General features: G+C 44.1%; 1 protein-coding gene across 5 annotated transcripts in view; it reads right to left on the bottom strand.

Moving 5' to 3' along the window:
* Positions 1-14405, bottom strand: part of LOC115129623 (ras-associated and pleckstrin homology domains-containing protein 1-like) — a 78032-nt gene extending 63627 nt beyond the window's left edge. For 4 of the 5 annotated variants that reach the window (XM_065018730.1, XM_065018732.1, XM_029660194.2 and 1 more), the window contains exon 1: positions 13969-14404. The gene's annotated coding sequence lies outside the window, so the exon portion shown is untranslated. Of the gene's footprint in view, positions 1-13968 lie in introns of all 5 variants that reach the window. The other variant, XM_065018731.1, reaches the window with a different exon arrangement.
* Positions 14406-19801: the final 5396 nt, after the last annotated feature.

The raw sequence follows: 19801 nt of genomic DNA, 5'->3' as shown, positions 1-19801 counted from the left end.
AGACAGATTATTTTACTTTAAATTCACTGTATTACAATTCCAGTGGGTCAGAAGTTTACATACACTAAGTTGACTGTGGCATTAAACAGCTTGGAAAATTCTAGAAAATTATGTCATGGCTTTAGAAGCTTCTGATAGGCTAATTGACATCATTTGACATCATTTGAGTCAATTGGAGGTGTACCTGTGGATGAATTTCAAGGCCTACCTTCAAAGTCAGTGCCTCTTTGCTTGACATCATAGGAAAATCAAAAGCAATCAGCCAAAACCTCGGGAAAAAAATTGTAGACCCCCACAAGTCTGGTTCATCCTTGGGAGCAATTTCCAAATGCCTGAAGGTACCACGTTCATCTGTACAAACAATAGTACGCAAGTATAAACACCATGGGACCACGCAGCTATCATACCACTCAGGAAGGAGACTCGTTCTGTCTCCTAGAGATGAACGTATTTTGGCGCGAAAAGTGCAAATCAATCGCAGAACAACAGCAAAGGACCTTGTGAAGATACTGGAGGGAACAGGTACAAAAGTATCTATATCCACAGTAAAACGAGTCCAATATCGACATAACCTGAAAGGGCGCTCAGCAAGGAAGAAGCCACTGCTCCAAAACCGCCATAAAAAGCCAGACTACGGTTTGCAACTGCACATGGGGACAAAGATCATATTTTTTGGAGAAATGTCCTCTGGTCTGATGAAACAAAATTATAACTGTTTGGCCATAATGACCAACGTTATGTTTGGAGGAAAAAGGGGGAGGCTTTCAAGCCAAAGAACACCATCCCAACCGTGAAGAACGGGGGTGGCAGCATCATGTTGTGGGACTGGTACACTCCACAAAATAGATGGCATCATGAGGCAGGAAAATTATGTGGACATATTGAAGAAACATCTCAAGACATCGGTCAGGAAGTTAAAGCTTGGTCGCAAATCGGTCTTCCAAATGGACAATGACCCCAAGCATAACAACAAAGTCAAGGTATTGGAGTGGCCATCACAAAGCCCTGACCTCAATCCTATAGACATTTTGTGGGCAGAACTGAGAAAGCGTGTGCGAGCAAGGAGGCCTACAAACCTGACTCCGTTACACCAGCTCTGTCAGGAGGAATGGGCCAAAATTCACCCAACTTATCGTGGGGAGCTTATGGAAGGCTACCCGAAACATTTGACCCAAGTTAAACAATTGAAAGGCAATGCTACCAAATACTAATTGAATGTATGTAAACTTCTGACCCACTGGGAATGTGATGAAAGAAATAAAAACTGAAATAAATAATTGTATCTACTATTATTCTGACATTTCACATTCTTAAAATAAAGTGGTGATCCTAACTGACCTACACCGGGAATTTTACTAGGATTAAATGTCAGGAATTGTGAAAAACTGAGTTTAAATGTATTTGGCTAAGGTGTATGTAAACTCCGACTTCAACTGTATATGATGACGACATGTTGGTCTTCGGTAAGTTTTTTTTTCCGGGTGGTTGCAAGCATTTTCTTCCTCTCGAGGCAAGCTGAAGTTCAGAGCCGAAGTCTACGCCCCTTCGTTGGTCATTGGTCAACAGTATGGCTTCTTCAACTAAGTGTTTTGTTGTCATTCAACTATATGACTAGTTTCCATGCACATTTTTTCACTTGAGAAATACTGCACCAAACATCTTAGTTAGATGTGACGCGTGACTAAGATCTCCTATGCAAAAATGTCTAAATTAATGACAGATTACATTGAACAAAAATAAAAGGAAATCAGTTAATTTAAATAAATTCATTAGGCCCTATTCTATGGATTTCACATGACTGGGAATACAGATATGCATCGGTTGGTAAGAGATACCTTAAACATTTTTTTTTTTAAGTAGGGGTGTGGATCAGAAACCAGTCAGTATCTGGTGTGACCACCATTTGCCTCATGCAGCACGACATCTCCTTCAGAGTTGATCAGGCTGTTGATTGTGGCCTGTGGAATGTTGTCCCACTCCTCTTCAATGGCTGTGCGAAGTTGCTGGATAAATGGAACCCGCTGCCGTACACCGGTCCAGAGGACCCCAAACATGCTCAATGTGTGACATGGCCTACATACTCACCAGACATGGAAGAACTAGGACATTTTCAGCTTCCAGGAATTTTGTACAGATCCTGGTGACATAGGTCCATGCATTGTCATGCTGAAACATGAGGTGATGGCAGTGGATGAACAGCACGACAATGGGCCTCACGATCTCGTCACATTCAAATTGCCATCGATAAAATGCAATTGTGTTCGTTGTCCGTAGCTTATGCCTGCCCATACCATAACCCCACCATGGAGCACTCGGTTCACAAAGTTGACATCAGCAAACTGTTCGCCCACACGCTGTCTGCCATCTGCACAGTACAGTTGAAACCAGGATTAATCCGTGAACAGCACACTTCTCCAGTGTGCCAGTGGCCATCGAGGGGTGAGCATTTGCCCACTGAAGTCGGCTATGACACCGAAATGTAGTCAGGTCACGACCCTGGTGAGGGCGACAAGCACACAGAGGAGCTTCCCTAAGATGGTTTCTGACAGTTTGTCCAGACATTTTTCGGTTGTGCAAACCCACAGTTTTATCAGCTGTCCGGGTGGCTAGTCTCAGACGATCCCGCAGGAGAAGAAGCCAGATGTGGAGGTCCTGGACTGGTTACACGTGGTCTGCGGTTGTGAGGCCAGTTGGACGTTCTGACAAATTCTCTAAAACAACGTTGGAGGGGGTTTATGGTAGAGAAATCAATTATCTGGCAACAGCTCTGGTGGACATTCCTGCAGTCAGCATGCCAAGTGCACGCTCCCTTAAAACATCTGTGGAATTGTGTTGTGTGACAAAACTGCACATTTTAGTGGGTCTTTTGTACCCAGCACAAGGTGCATCTGTGTATTGATCATGCTTTTTAATCAGCTTTGTGATATGCCACACCGGTTAGGTGGATGGATTATCTTGGCAAAGGAGAAATGCTCACTTAACAGGGATGTAAACAAATTTGTGCACAACATTTGATAGAAATAAGCTTTTTGTGAGTACGGAAAATATATTATATTTCAACGCATGAAACATCAGACCAGCCAAACCTAAGCATGCGGAAGCTTTAAAAATCAGCCACCATTGTTTTCATGCTATTGACTGATTAATAACTACACAAGCTGCTTATAATGACACTATATGGAGAGAGGGAGGGAGGAAGGGAGAGAGAAGGTAGAGAGAGGGGGAGGGGGAGAAGAGAGATGTACAGGGTAGAGGGGGGAGAGAGCATTTCCTTTCATTGTGGGGCAACACTGCCTCTGCCTCACTTTGTTCATCACTCCTGTGCGGCCTGCATGGCTTCGCTTGAGCGCTCCTGCTAAATGAGAACCCAGATGTATTCCTGCATTCCCCTCAACACGGGCAAGGGTGCCGCCCTCCTGCCTGTTCCAATCAGACAGACAGAACAGAGTCTGAACACCAGCCCTTTAACAGTCTGAAAACATGATCTAGACATGGACCCACAGATGTGTGCTGCCGATCCATTTAAAACATCCAGATAAGAACCCATGTTCATTTCTTAGTGCAAAGAAATCACAAACGACACACGTGAATTACAGTATCAATCAAATAACACTATGTAAATTAAAAATATTGATGTTCTTGTTCATTTCATTGAGTCATCTAGATTTGGATTTTGTTCATTTCTGTGAACAATTGGTCAGTGAAAATGTCCTTCTCCATCTTTGTCCATAGGAGGGGATCTAGGGCAGGCAGGCGGGTGGCTGGCTGCCTTTGTTCCAAAATAGCAGCTGCAGCTGTCCTCAAAAGGTCAAGAAAATGGTATATGAACCCTAAGGGACCTAAGAGACAGAGGCCATGTACCAGGGCAAACTACAATAGGGGAAACTCACGCCTAGGAAAGCAGGGTGGGCTCCGGTTTGTATGAGGGTAGCACTCGGTCGGGCACCATGGCGCCAGCTGCCCTTTGCAGGCCCCTACCACGCCCTCTACCAAACCCCCAACCCTGCCCAAGGCACTGGCAGCAGGGATATCTCCTTTATCAGCAGGCCCTGTCACAGGTTTCCCTGCCCTCCCCCCACCAGCTCTTTATCCCACTAAGTTATGAATATCTTTGAAGTGCCCCCCACACCCCCTCTGGGTGTAACACATCCTGGGTAAGCCTACACCCGTCATCTCAGTGGCATTGCTGCTCTTTGTGTGGCTCAAGGGCTGCCTTTTGTGCCTAGGGACATGTGGTGGGTGGCAGAGCAGAGGGCCTTCTACATGTGCTTCACTACTTTCACTGGAACATGAAAATCAAGAGGGAGTTATATTTGGCTTCCTTGTCCCTGCCGTATAGCGCCTTGCACACAGAGGCCTTTCCATTCTTTTTGTATATTTGAAAGGGGTAGGGGGATTTTTTTTTTTAAACAGGTGGTACCTTTTTACCAACTAAAAACTACTTTCACTGTGACATGAAAGGGAAGAGGGTGAGATAAATATGGGAGCAGACAAGGTAGAGAACTTGTTTTTAAACAAAAGTAGTGAATGGGAAAACCATGCAGTGGCTGTAAGATGTGTGGTTTTTGTTGTGCTCTACAGTTCTCTCAGACATGCAGTCTCTCTCTTGTTTTACTCCCACTCTTCTCCCTCCCTGGCCTCAGGGAAAAAGTGGAACACTGAACTCACTTACATCTGCCCTTCAAAACAGAGAAACTAAAATGACACCAGGTTTGCATCCCAAATGGCATCCTATTGCCCATAGATTGCACTACTTTTGATCAAAGCACTATGGGCCCTGATCAAAAGTAGTGCACTAATTGGGGAATAGGGTGCCATTTGGGACGCTAACCAGCTCCTCCTGACAGATGGTCCCCCACAATCAATGGAAAACTTAAACCATGACTGTTGCTGTTTACGTACACAAAGCCTGGGTCGTGTTCAGTAGGCACCAAATGGAAGGGGAATGGAGTATAACGGGAATGGAATATCTGGATTTGTCAAATAATAAGTGCATTTACATTTTTTGTTGCACAACGTTTTGAACTAATGAACACAACCCAGGCTACATCAGCCCCAAAGAACACAGATAACAAAGTCCTTTGGCTTTCAAAATAATGTGGCCACAGAGCTGCCTGCCGATGTAAGTTGCAATGCGATCCTTCATAAACAAAACCACACAGCTACCCTAATAACATTTATTGTCAAGACTGACAATCAAGCCGCCATCTCAAGTCAAACAGCCCCTACCCCCTAGACCAGTGGTACCCTTAATTTGCAGATCACAGTGATTCTCCATTCATAACAATGATACAATTTCAAATCAATGTGTTTAATGCAGGCCTGAATCACTTCATTGAATATATCTATTGTTCCCTGGACGGCAGATAGATGGAAGTATAGCGCAGCTGTTGAACAAATCCCCAAATAGAACATTTGCCGAAATAGAAGGCAACTGCACAGCTACTGACCCATATCAGTTTGCGACAAGCTAATTTTACAGTCTGGTAGACATGGAACGATTTATTGTAAAAGAAACGTAAATCTATTGACAAGGAAAATGAGGGGGAAGAGCTGGAGAACAATGTGGCAGCTGTGAACGAACAACCAGCGGGGAAATGCAGCTAGCTAACGTAGCTCCGGTGGCTAAGACAAGGACACGGTCGATTCAAGAAGAACACAGGAAGTTCCAAGAGAAATGGACAGACAAGTATTCTTGTATTGCATGATGGGACGAGCTCAATGTCTTATTTGCCAGAAGGCAGTCAATTGTTTTAAACAAGCAAATTTCCAGTCACACCATGGCCACTTGGACAAAACATATCCGCCACAAAGCAACAAAATAGCGCAACTCAAAAGGACAGGTCAAAGAACAACAAATGGACAGATCTAGCACTGTTGCAGAGAAAACGTCAGGCAACATATGGGGTACTTGGGTACTCGCAAGAAACAAGAAGGCCTTCAGACATGGAGATGGTCAAATAATGTTTTTTGCCCTCAGACAAAACATTGCATCCCAGGATATAGACATATCTGATATAGGCAGAAAGCTTAAATTCTTGTTAATCTAACAGCACTGTCCAATTTACAGTAGCTATTACAGTGAAATAATACCATGCTATTGTTTGAGGAGAGTGCACAATTATGAACATGAAACTGGATTAGTAAACCATATTAGGCACATTTGGGCAGTCTTGGTAAACAATTTTGAACAGATATGCAGTGGTTCATTGGATCAGTCTAAAACTTCAAACATAAGCTGCTGCCATCAGTGGCCGAAATCTAAATTGTGCTTGGGCTGGAATAATACATTATGGCTTTTCTCTTGCATTTCAAAGATGGTACAAAAAAAATGTTTTTTTTCTTTGTATTATCTTGTAGTAGGTCTAATGTGTTAAATTCACCTACATTACTTTCACATTTCCACAAACTTCAGTGTTTCCTTTTAATTGGTATCAAGAATATGCATGTCTTTGCTTCAGGTCCTGAGCTACAGGCTGTTAGATTTCGGTATGTTATTTCAGGCGAAAAGTGGAAAAAAGGGGGGGTCACATCCTTAAGATTAAGGGACTGCAACTCTCAGAGACTCGACCATAACAATAGTCATAGAAGACATCAGCAAGCAACTGATTACTGACAACCATGGAGCAGTGTTTTAGTACTGCACTTGACAAAAGCACTGATTTAAGTGAAATTGCCAAATTGTGTGTTTGGGTCCGCTTCCCTCAAAATGAGTCATTCAGAGAGTTACTTTTATGTTTACTGCCCCTTCAGGTACAAACACGAGAGGATATTCTATTTTTTTCTAATAATATTGACTGGTCAAATCTGACATCTATGTGCACTTCCGGCACCCCAAACATGCGAGGGAAAGAGAAAGGACTCAATGAACATTGTGAAACAAAAACAGAGAAACAGACTGACCAATGCACACCTGGATTGCCTCACAAGGATAGCAACAGACTATAAATTTAAAATTAATTCAGTCAGGGAGCAGAAGGGACATCTTCACTCATCCAACTACTGAGGTAACCCTTAATATGGGTCAAATACATGTGATGTAGCCTATTTAATGTGTGTATGTATGTATGTATTTGTGAAGTGCTGGAAAACAAAACAATTGCATGTGCTCTATTGCTCTGAAATTGCTCTCAAAAGATATTGAAAGAAAAATTACAACAATGTGTGAGGCCCTCTGACAAAGTGGCCCCGTTACAAAACATTGTAACTGCCCTAGATAGACACTTGTGGAGATCTGTGAGGACTGGATAAGAGTACGCAATAACAACAAAAATGCAATCTAGCCTATTGAAAGGCAAGGTGGAACTACGAGAAGTTCTTTCAGAACTCCAAAGGTGAACAGGAGGTAGGGGTCAACTTAAGATTGCATACGTCTTTGTTGTGATATGCACAACACTTCACTTATGCGCTTCCTTCCATTATTTTCCCTGTTCTTTTGGCATGACAGTGAAATCTCTGTCAAAAGTGAAACCTGCCTGCTGTCCTTGTAAATGTAAACAGCGTTCACAAGAAAACCATGAAACCACCTAGTGATAGTTGGTTGTTAACATCTGGCGCGTAACGTAGGTGTATTCACCTAGAACCAAAGCAAACAGTCCCAAATGGGGAGGGACCTACCTGTATGTGTCCAATATAGCTGATAGGACTTCAATGCCTATAGAAAGGTTACTGCTCTGTCCCCAAACACAGAGATTAGGGCAGTTTCGGTGTTACATTACATTACATAACACGCTTGCCTAAAAAAATACCATATGGTCATAAAATGTTGGACAGATAGAAAGGTGTCATAAGTTCTCGTCAGCTTCACCCAGTAGGCCTCGTTTCACTAGCAATCTTACAGCGTGCCAGCAGTGCTTGTGCCCCCTCACAAGAGGAGCTCATCAAAAAGAAACCTATGCTTTCCAAGCCCTACTAGAGTAACAAATGCCCACCCAACACATGTTTGTTTTGATATTTTAGCAGGTATTGGGAACCTGGGTACATATGGCATCCAGAGAGAGGCCTAGCACTCTGCTCCTCTTTGCAAAATAAGCTATGAACTCTACATTCAATGAAGGGTCATTAACTTTAATCAAATCAAATCAAATTTTATTTGTCACATACACATGGTTAGCAGATGTTAATGCGAGTGTAGCGAAATGCTTGTGCTTCTAGTTCCGACAATGCAGTGATAACCAACAAGTAATCTAACTAACAATTCTAAAACTACTGTCTTATACACAGTGTAAGGGGATAAAGAATATGTACATAAGGATATATGAGTGAGTGATGGTACAGAGCAGCATACAGTAGATGGTATCGAGTACAGTATATACATATGAGATGAGTATGTAGACAAAGTAAACAAAGTGGCATAGTTAAAGTGGCTAGTGATACATGTATTACATAAGGATGCAGTCGATGATGTAGAGTACAGTATATACGTATGCATATGAGATGAATAATGTAGGGTAAGTAACATTATATAAGGTAGCATTGTTTAAAGTGGCTAGTGATATATTTACATCATTTCCCATCAATTCCCATTATTAAAGTGGCTGGAGTTGGGTCAGTGTCAATGACAGTGTGTTGGCAGCAGCCACTCAATGGTGGCTGTTTAACAGTCTGATAGCCTTGAGATAGAAGCTGTTTTTCAGTCTCTCAGTCCCAGCTTTGATGCACCTGTACTGACCTCGCCTTCTGGATGATAGCGGGGTGAACAGGCAGTGGTTCGGTGGTTGATGTCCTTGATGATCTTTATGGCCTTCCTGTAACATCGGGTGGTGTAGGTGTCCTGGAGGGCAGGTAGTTTGCCCCGGTGATGCGTTGTGCAGACCTCACTACCCTCTGGAGAGCCTTACGGTTGAGGCGGAGCAGTTGCCGTACCAGGCGGTGATACAGCCCGCCAGGATGCTCTCGATTGTGCATCTGTAGAAGTTTGTGAGTGCTTTTGGTGACAAGCCGAATTTCTTCAGCCTCCTGAGGTTGAAGAGGCGCTGCTGCGCCTTCTTCACGACGCTGTCAGTGTGAGTGGACCAATTCAGTTTGTCTGTGATGTGTATGCCGAGGAACTTAAAACTTGCTACCCTCTCCACTACTGTTCCATCGATGTGGATAGGGGGTGTTCCCTCTGCTGTTTCCTGAAGTCCACAATCATCTCCTTAGTTTTGTTGACGTTGAGTGTGAGGTTATTTTCCTGACACCACACTCCGAGGGCCCTCACCTCCTCCCTGTAGGCCGTCTCGTCGTTGTTGGTAATCAAGCCTACCACTGTTGTGTCGTCCGCAAACTTGATGATTGAGTTGGAGGCGTGCGTGGCCACGCAGTCGTGGGTGAACAGGGAGTACAGGAGAGGGCTCAGAACGCACCCTTGTGGGGCCCCGTGTTGAGGATCAGCGGGGAGGAGATGTTGTTGCCTACCCTCACCACCTGGGGCGGCCCGTCAGGAAGTCCAGTACCCAGTTGCACAGGGCGGGGTCGAGACCCAGGGTCTCGAGCTTGATGACGAGCTTGGAGGGTACTATGGTGTTGAATGCCGAGCTGTAGTCGATGAACAGCATTCTCACATAGGTATTCCTCTTGTCCAGGTGGGTTAGGGCAGTGTGCAGTGTGGTTGAGATTGCATCGTCTGTGGACCTATTTGGGCGGTAAGCAAATTGGAGTGGGTCTAGGGTGTCAGGTAGGGTGGAGGTGATATGGTCCTTGACTAGTCTCTCAAAGCACTTCATGATGACGGAAGTGAGTGCTACGGGGCGGTAGTCGTTTAGCTCAGTTACCTTAGCTTTCTTGGGAACAGGAACAATGGTGGCCCTCTTGAAGCATGTGGGAACAGCAGACTGGTATAGGGATTGATTGAATATGTCCGTAAACACACCGGCCAGCTGGTCTGCGCATGCTCTGAGGGCGCGGCTGGGGATGCCGTCTGGGCCTGCAGCCTTGCGAGGGTTAACACGTTTAAATGTCTTACTCACCTCGGCTGCAGTGAAGGAGAGACCGCATGTTTTCGTTGCAGGCCGTGTCAGTGGCACTGTATTGTCCTCAAAGCGGGCAAAAAGTTATTTAGTCTGCCTGGGAGCAAGACATCCTGGTCCGTGACTGGGCTGGGTTTCTTCTTGTAGTCCGTGATTGACTGTAGACCCTGCCACATGCCTCTTGTGTCTGAGCCATTGAATTGAGATTCCACTTTGTCTCTGTACTGACGCTTAGCTTGTTTAATAGCCTTGCGGAGGGAATAGCTGCGTTGTTTATATTCGGACATGTTACCAGACACCTTGCCCTGATTAAAAGCAGTGGTTCGTGCTTTCAGTTTCACGCGAATGCTGCCATCAATCCACGGTTTCTGGTTTGGGAATCTTTTTATCGTTGCTATGGGAACGACATCTTCGACGCACGTTCTAATGAACTCGCACACCGAATCAGCGTATTCGTCAATATTTTCATCTGTCGCAATACGAAACATGTCCCAGTCCACGTGATGGAAGCAGTCTTGGAGTGTGGAGTCAGCTTGGTCTGACCAGCGTTGGACAGACCTCAGCGTGGGAGCCTCTTGTTTAAGTTTCTGCCTGTAGGCAGGGATCAACAAAATGGAGTCGTGGTCAGCTTTTCCGAAAGGGGGGCGGGGCAGGGCCTTATATGCGTCGCGGAAGTTAGAGTAACAATGATCCAAGGTTTTACCACCCCTGGTTGCGCAATCGATATGCTGATAAAATTTAGGGAGTCTTGTTTTCAGATTAGCTTTGTTAAAATCCCCAGCTACAATGAATGCAGCCTCCGGATAAATGGTTTTCATTTATTTAGTTCTCTCACGTCACCCCGCTCCTCCGCTCTCTCCACTGGCTTCCAGTTGAAGCTCGCATCCGCTACAAGACCATGGTGCTTGCCTACGGAGCTGTAAGGGGAACGGCACCTCAGTACCTCCAGGCTCTGATCAGGCCCTACACCCAAACAAGGGCACTGCGTTCATCCACCTCTGGCCTGCTCGCCTCCCTACCACTGAGGAAGTACAGTTCCCGCGCAGCCCAGTCAAAACTGTTCGCTGCTCTGGCCCCCCAATGGTGGAACAAACTCCCTCACGACGCCAGGACAGCGGAGTCAATCACCACCTTCCGGAGACACCTGAAACCCCACCTCTTTCAGGAATACCTAGGATAGGATAAAGTAATCCTTCTCACCCTCCCCCCCCTTAAAAGATTTAGATGCACTATTGTAAAGTGGCTGTTCCACTGGATGTCTTAAGGTGAATGCACCAATTTGTAAGTCGCTCTGGATAAGAGCGTCTGCTAAATGACTTAAATGTAAATGTAAATGTTTCCAGTTTGCAAAGAGTTAAATAAAGTTCGTTCAGAGCCATCGATGTGTCTGCTTGGGGGGGGATATATACGGCTGTGATTATAATCGAAGAGAATTCTCTTGGAAGATAATGCGGTCTACATTTGATTGTGAGGAATTCTAAATCAGGTGAACAGAAGGATTTGAGTTCCTGTATGTTTCCTTCATCACACCATGTCTCGTTAGTCATGAGGCATACGCCCCCGCCGCTCTTCTTACCAGAAAGATGTTTGTTTCTGTCGGCGCGATGCGTGGAGAAACCCGTTGGCTGCACCGCACCGGATAGCGTCTTCCCAGTAAGCCATGTTTCCGTGAAGCAGAGAACATTGCAGTCTCTGATGTCCCTCTGGAATGCTACCCTTGCTCGGATTTCATCAACCTTGTTGTCAAGAGACTGGACATTGGCAAGAAGAATGCTGGGGAGTGGTGCGCGATGTGCCCTTGTCCGGAGTCTGACCAGAAGACCGCTACGTTTCCCTCTTTTTCGGAGTCGGTCTTTACAGTGTGAATGTCTGTCTGAAGCTATGAGCAGAGAAACCCAGTTATACTCTCAATTCTGTGTTTGTCTTAGGGTCTATTGCCAGAGTCTACTTAGCCAAGAAACACTCATATACATACAGTACCAGTCAATGACACACCTACTCATTCCAAGTTTTTCCTTTATTTTTACTATATTCTACATTGTGAAGACATCAAAACTATGAAATAACACATATGGAATTATGTAGTCACCAAAAAGGTGCTAAACAAATCGAAATCCTTGTGTGCTAGCTAACAAAAATAAATGAAATATCACATTTACAGACCCTAAACTCAGTACTTCGTTGAAGCACCTTTGGCAGCGATTACCACCTTGAGTCTCTGAGGTATATGATGCTACAAGCTTGGCACACCTGTATTGGGGAGTTTCTCCCATTCTCAGATCCTCTCAAGCTCTGTCAGGTTGGATGGGGAGCGTCGCTGCACAGCTATTTTCAGGTCTCTCCAGGGATGTTAGATCGGGTTCAAGTCAGATCTAAGAACATTCAAGGACATTCAGAGACCACTCCTGCGTTGTCTTGGCTGTGTGCTTAGGGTCTTTGTCCTGTTGGAAGGTGAACCTTCACCCCAGTCTGAGGTCCTGAGTGCTGACACCACCATGCTTCACCGTAGGGACGGTGCCAGGTTTCCTCCAGACTTGACGCTTGGCATTCAAGCCTTCAGAAAGTATTCAGACCCCTTGACTTAACTACTTTTTTGCTACGTTACAGCCTAATGCTGTAAATGGATTAAATAGGTTTTTACTAGGTGGCTAACGTTAGGTAACTGGCTAACGTCAACCCCTAGAGCTAAGTTAAATGGCTAGGGTTAGCTAAAAGGTTTAGGGTTGGCTAACATGCGAAGTAGCTAAACATGTAAGTAGTTGCTAATTGTCCATAATGAGATTTGTGTACCACCTTTGGGTGGCTAGACGTTCACGTTATATGTCCAGGACTGGGAGACAATATATCCACAGGGAAAGTATAATTACATCAACTTTTCATAGTGCTGTTAGTGCTTTCAGATTTCTATCACCTGAAGCATGTGCAGAACCATGTAAACATGTGCACGAACTCAGCAAGTGTGCATGTATTTTTATCTACTGATCATGGTTCAGGTGATATAAATCGGAATGGACTACCAATGCTTTGAAAAGTTCATGTAATTATACTTTCCTGCGGATGTATCATCTCACATTCCTACCACCGCAAGGACCAGCCACAAGGACAGGTAAATGTATGTTAATATATAATTGTATTAAACATTCTGGCTTGGAGAAATCGTGAGAGCAACTTCCCGGATTCAAACGCTCATTTCTGCCAGACATATAATTTAATGCAATTCAATCTCACGTATCCAGAGAACATACAAATTTGGTGTCCCAAATTTACGTTTACTATTATGTCTAGTCCGAGACCAGTCAGAACAGGGTGGGGACACTGGCAGCAATATCGCTGTTCAACGAGACACTAGGCCTATCATAATATGTTGCTGAAAATGGCATGACATTGCGTAGTAGGCTGTTCTCCGTTACACAAATCGACTTTGATGAGAGACGACGATATCAAGCAAATTTGCATGAAAACATTTTACCCATCCTAGACCATCATCAACTGACATTCATGAGTAATTCACACAGACAGTGCTACTTTGTATCCCCGGCCTGTTCATAAAAAACATTCACTAGTATGACGACCTAACAACAGTTGTCCAGTAATCTTTTTCAATAGGTCATGGTCAGCCCGTGGTATTCTCTAATCTGGCCAGCCACACACACCCTTTATCCAAGGAGTGTTCAATGGCCGCATAAGAGCACCGCAAAATCATAACTCTCAAACATACCACTAGTTTTGACATAATAGACTTTATAAAAAGGTAAATGTTTAACTAAAACATAGACATATTTCAAATGTGAGGTCCTATACAACAAACTACCCTTCCTCCACAAACAATTCACACCCAGCAGGCTATCAATTCCCGTCTCTCGGCCCTTTTTTCATGGAGACGCTACAATAAGGACCATATAGGCTGGTACACCGTAACTCGTGGTATTTTTTGTAAAGTAGATTGTTCGTTTTTAATCAATAAATAAATCCTAAACACATCTATAGGTGAGAAAAGCTGATTTCACAACCCACTTACAGTCAAACTGGGATTTAACAGCGGCTCCTCTTCTGTATTCCCACCAATGGTTGATGAAAACCAAACGCAGTAATCACGGTATTTGTTCCAAAAACTTAATGGTCCAAATAACACGCTTCTGTGAAACAGTTGAAATAATTGTAGTGCCCGTTGTCCTCATCTTTTTTTAACTAACCGCTCGTCGTGCAAATACATACATATTCCCATCCTCATTCTCTTTCCCAGGATTGTTGCGCGAGGCACGCCAAGCGTCTCCTGTTTCCTGTCCAGCCCAGAATTAGGCTCGACTAATCAACAGCGCTATCCTGGGAGTGAGCAAGCACCTCTCCAACCCAGTGTACTGGTGTGCAACTGCAGCACGCAAATTAGGGGCGTTCCTGCATGTGGGCATTTCTGCATTTGCAGGAACATACCTCTCGAGCATCCCATTGGTTCCTTCACGACCCCCCTCGATCATCCCATTTGTTTCTGCATGACTGCCCTCCCCACCCCCCCTTGTATACCCATTGGTTCCTGTATGAAGGCCCCCTCCAAGCAGGACATCTTCATGCTTGGGTATGTCGTGTGGCGCTTTCGAATGTGGGTCAAAATGGAAATATGTTTTTTTCGACCACGCCTCCTGGTTACCGGAGTCCTCTTTGCTAACTGGACATTGTCCTTCTCTCCTCGTCGTGAATAGAGCTGCAGGAAGCCGTATAAGCAGGCGGGAGCGACACCTTGTTCTAGCTAAAACACGGTTTCGCACCCTCCTCCCGCCAGCTGTGTACCCAAGAAAACCACAGGCGGGATACTGTCTACCGGTCGCCCCTGCCACCCGCTAGCACTGCAGGCGCGAGCCACGCCGTGGCTTGTGCTAGCTAATATGCGGTGTCAAGTCAGCACACCTTGTTGCCTCCCGCATACTGCGTACCGGAGAAAACCGTACCCAACAGGCGGGGGCGAACGATACATCTACCGGTGTCGCCCCGCCTATTGCTAGCTTCGCCGGGAGGCGGAGGCAACACCGTGTACTGGAATCCTTATTAGGACTACGCTAGCACGCACTGTCCTTCGCTCCCGCCTGCCGAACACCTGCCCTTTGTCATTAACAGAATTTCTGGGAAAAAGTGTCCGACAGGCGAGGGCGAAGGACACTCCACCTGCGGCCCCCCTTTTGAAGGACCTCTGATACATTTGTATTTTAATTTAGTCGGGGTCTCAGCTTACTCCTTTGCATCCCATTATTTATATTTCTACTTTGCACATTCTTCCACTGCAAATCTACCATTCCAGTGTTTTACTTGCTATATTGTATTTACTTCGCCACCATGGCTTTTTTGTTGTTGCCTTTACCTCCCTTATCTCACCTCATTTCTGTATGTTTGTCTTACTCCAACTGTGTTGTATGTGTCGAACTGCTTTGTTTTATCTTGGCCAGGTCGCAATTGTAAATGAGAATTTGGTTCTCAACTTGCCTACCTAGTTAAATAAAGGTGAAATAAAATAAACTGTTGCGAGTTAGAATAGTAGAGTATACGGTACAATTTCGAAATGTGGTTGTGCATCAGCAGTTCTATTATGTCAGTCAATTAGCCCATGTCAGCTGACATTATTTTTTATTGCCAAGTTAGCTGGCTGCAAAACTATCTAAACTTGTTATCATGGTCAAATTACCCCCATTGATTTTGTTGGCCAGTCTCACTCAGATATCATTCAACTTAATTTCTCTTCACTCTATGGCAGACTTAAGTGGAATTCTACAAAATTAACTCTAATTGTAAAAATTGTCACCTGTTTTGGTTGCAGTGTGTATTTGGGGGTATGGAGTGAAGTTGCACCCTTCTCAACCAGACTCCTGAAGAAGCCAATGCCATGTACCATGTTGTTTTGCAAATGCATATGGATGGTTTCATTATTATCAAACCTCATTCATTATCCTGTCAAGTTCAAATTAAAATCTATTTTTTTGCAAATTCTTTCTAATCTCTTACATGAATTCCACACATAGAAAAATTATTTACCATTTGTTGGTGTTTCTACTCTACCAACCCCAGACCCTTGTACAGTTCACATTTTATTGGTCACATACACATTTGTAGCAGATGGTATTGCGGGTGTAGCGAAATGCTTGTAAAAAAAGAAGTTATATCCAGCTGTATGTAATAACACAAAAAAATACATATAAGTGCTTGAAAAATAATTTGTCAAAAATGTGTTTAAATGTGTCATACAAATATAATTATCAACAGCAGAGATACATCTAAACGAATTATGCCACCTAGTGGACAATATTGCCATGACATTTTTTATTCCTTCTCCCTGGCTCTGGGCCAGAGAGAAACATTGGTTGAGCTGAAAACTTGAATCTGGGTGTGTCAGGCTGCATTTAGATAGGCAGTCCAATTCAGATTTTTTTACTAACTGTTCTTTTGACAAATCAGATCTGAAAAATCGAATTAAAAACACAATTGGTCAAAAGACCAATAAGTTGAAAAAATATCAGAATTGGGCTGCCTGTCTAAACACAGTCTGACAGTGATGTGCAAGCACCAGTTGGCTCTAGTTTTGATACAATCAGCATTTTCAATCTGTGATGTTTTGACCCATCACTGGCCTTTACCATTGCTCTCTCCTCTCTGACATGTCAGGCCCTCAGTGTTTCAGAGAAAGAGATGAGAAGATATTAGGCTTTGTTCAATAGCATCTTTCACAAAACGGAACATTCTACTGGCTGTTCTGATCGGAACCATCTATGCTGTCAAAGAAGGCTATGAAAAGCAGAAGTTATGTGAGCTGTGTTCAAATACCCATAGTAACATACTGTATACTGCATACTTAATGAGTATATACTACAAGTTAATTGTAGTATACTGTAAACAAACGGTATCCTTTCAGTTAAGTGTACTAGCACTTCACCTGTCTACCGGAAGTTGATGCTGTTGCAATGCAACTTCTTGCTAGCTAGTTAGCATAGCAAAAAAAATACTAGCACGACATCTTACGACTTCATTAACACTGTCCATTGAGAATGCACAATGGCTATACCACTTAGCTAAGCTAAGAATGACATGAATGATCAAGTCAAAACATTGGGTAGTTAGTTAGTATATAGTTAATATACTGGCAATTTCAATGTATTTGTAGCCAACTAACGTTAGGGGAAAGGAGGATACCTAAGTCAGTTGTACAACTGGACGGTAGCTAGCTAACATACCGGTACATACAAGCAACTGCTGTAATGATGTGCTATGCGGTTCATAAGGCTAGTGAAGCTAATTGTCATACAACATGTAATGTAACTTATTTGAAAATACATTTGTCATAATTTGTTAAAGCAATTAATTTGTATCTGCTCTTGACAGACTTCGGCTGCATATTTTCTGCCATTTTCTTCAAATCTGAAAATGCTGTGAAGCCACGCCCACTTCTGAAGAATTGCATTATGGATCCCAAAAGCACAGAAATATTGTCCACTGATTGTATACTTCGCATTTTTGCAAATGTAGTACGACGTCTGGGAACTTTTGGCATATTAACGATATCCATACTATTACATTTACATTTAAGTCATTTAGCAGACGCTCTTATCCAGAGCGACTTACAAATTGGTGCGTTCACCTTAAGACATCCAGTGGAACAGCCACTTTACAATAGTGCATCTAAATCTTTTAAGGGGGGTGAGAAGGATTACTTTATCCTATCCTAGGTATTCCTGAAAGAGTTGGGGTTTCAGGTGTCTCCGGAAGGTGGTGATTGACTCTGCTGTCCTGGCGTCGTGAGGGAGTTTGTTCCACCATTGGGGGGCCAGAGCAGCGAACAGTTTTGACTGGGCTGCGCGGGAACTGTACTTCCTCAGTGGTAGGGAGGCGAGCAGGCCAGAGGTGGATGAACGCAGTGCCCTTGTTTGGGTGTAGGGCCTGATCAGAGCCTGGAGGTACTGAGGTGCCGTTCCCCTCACAGCTCCGTAGGCAAGCACCATGGTCTTGTAGCGGATGCGAGCTTCAACTGGAAGCCAGTGGAGAGAGCGGAGGAGCGGGGTGACGTGAGAGAACTTGGGAAGGTTGAACACCAGACGGGCTGCGGCGTTCTGGATGAGTACTATGACCAATAAGCATACTACATACTCAATTTACATCACAAATAGTGCTGTTAGTATGAGTATTCGAACACAGCTATGGTCTAGACCAGGGTTATTCAACTCTTACCCTAAAAGGTCCAGAGCCTGCTGGTTATCTGTTTGCCCTGATAATTATTTACACCCACCTGGTGTCCCTGGTCTAGATCAGTCCCTGATTAGAGGGGAGTAATGAAAACTTGCTTCAAGGTCCAGAGTGGTTTAAGGAGTCTAGAGCAGGCCTTTCCAAGTCTGTTTCTTGAGAGCTACAACGCTGAAGGTTTTTGTCCAGATTCAGCTTAATAACCGGCTAATAATTAGAATCAGGTGTGCTAGACTAGGGTTGGAGTGAAAACCTACAGAACTGTCACTCACCAGGAACTGGTCTAGAGAGTAGCTCTCTGACCCTGGTCAAGAGAGAAGACCATGATTAGTTGAATACTTGAATCAGGTGTGTTAGTGATGGGAAAAAATGACTCCTTTATATTCTAAATCTATGCCTGCAGCACTTCAGCCTTGATATGATTGACAGTATATAGAAAAGCACAATCATAGAACATATAAATTGGTAAATAGAAAAGCACAAGTATAACATTTCCATCATATTCCATACTCTTATGACTTGTGTGATAATGATCATTACATTTTAATGTAAGCATTTAGATTTTAGCCTCTGCCTGTAACTATGTAGGGTGTGTGGAGATGGGGTGTGTGTATGGCTTGTGGCCCGCCTGGGGGCTGTGAGTTGGCTCTTGTTGATAAAATGCCAGGGTCGAATTCTTGTCCCAGTGTGTGTGTGTGTGTGTGTGTGTGTGTGTGTGTGTGTGTGTGTGTGTGTGTGTGTGTGTGTGTGTGTGTGTGTGTGTGTGTGTGTGTGTGTGTGTGTGTGTGTGTGTGTGTGTGTGTGTGTGTGTGTGTGTGTGTGTGTGTGTGTCGTGCTGGGAGAAGCTCTGCGTTTGGTCTTCATGTAGGTACTCTGGGAAGACTCCACTCTCTTTAGTCTCAGTTGGTAGAGCATGAACCTTGCAACCCCAGGACTGTGGGTTCTATTCCCATACCAAAAATGTATGTATGTATGCATGACATGACTCTGTGTGTGTGTATGTGTGTGTGTCTGTGTGTGTGTGTGTGTGTGTGTGTGTGTGTGTGTGTGTGTGTGTGTGTGTGTGTGTGTGTGTGTGTGTGTGTGTGTGTGTGTGTGTGTGTGTGTGTGTGTGTGTGTGTGTGTGTGTGTGTGTGTGTGTGTGTGTGTGTGTGTGTATAGCTGTAGTGTGCAGGAGACCAGTAAATCTCTCCGCTCCCCCCAAACAACCTATAACACACTACATTTCTAATGAAGACACCTGTATGATATGAATTGTCTCTGGATAATGCGTTCACTGGAAAGTTCTTGCACAGAAAAAGCATGACAACCAGGAAATGTTGGCCTATACTGTGACCACAACGAGATGTATTACACCCCTGTCTCTGGGATAATATCAGCGTTTTCCTGACTGTCTGTCGCAGGAGACAGTCACATAGCAACAGAGAAACCCGGGTGGGTCTCTGCGAGTTCTGCCACAAGTAGTGAAATATGATATAGAGGAGAAAATCAAACATGAGTAATGCGATACGAGGTTCCAAAGCCCATCAAAGGTCACACACCAGTAGAGGGCAGAAACTTCTTATGAAGTTCAGAGTGCACTGCCACAGAGTGTGTTTTTTTTCCTCAAAAGTCTGTGCAGTCTGTCACCCTGTTAG

The sequence above is a fragment of the Oncorhynchus nerka genome, linkage group LG5, assembly GCF_034236695.1.
Source record: "Oncorhynchus nerka isolate Pitt River linkage group LG5, Oner_Uvic_2.0, whole genome shotgun sequence".
Taxonomy (NCBI): Eukaryota; Metazoa; Chordata; class Actinopteri; order Salmoniformes; family Salmonidae; genus Oncorhynchus; species Oncorhynchus nerka.
This window is presented reverse-complemented; position numbering and strand designations above follow the sequence as displayed.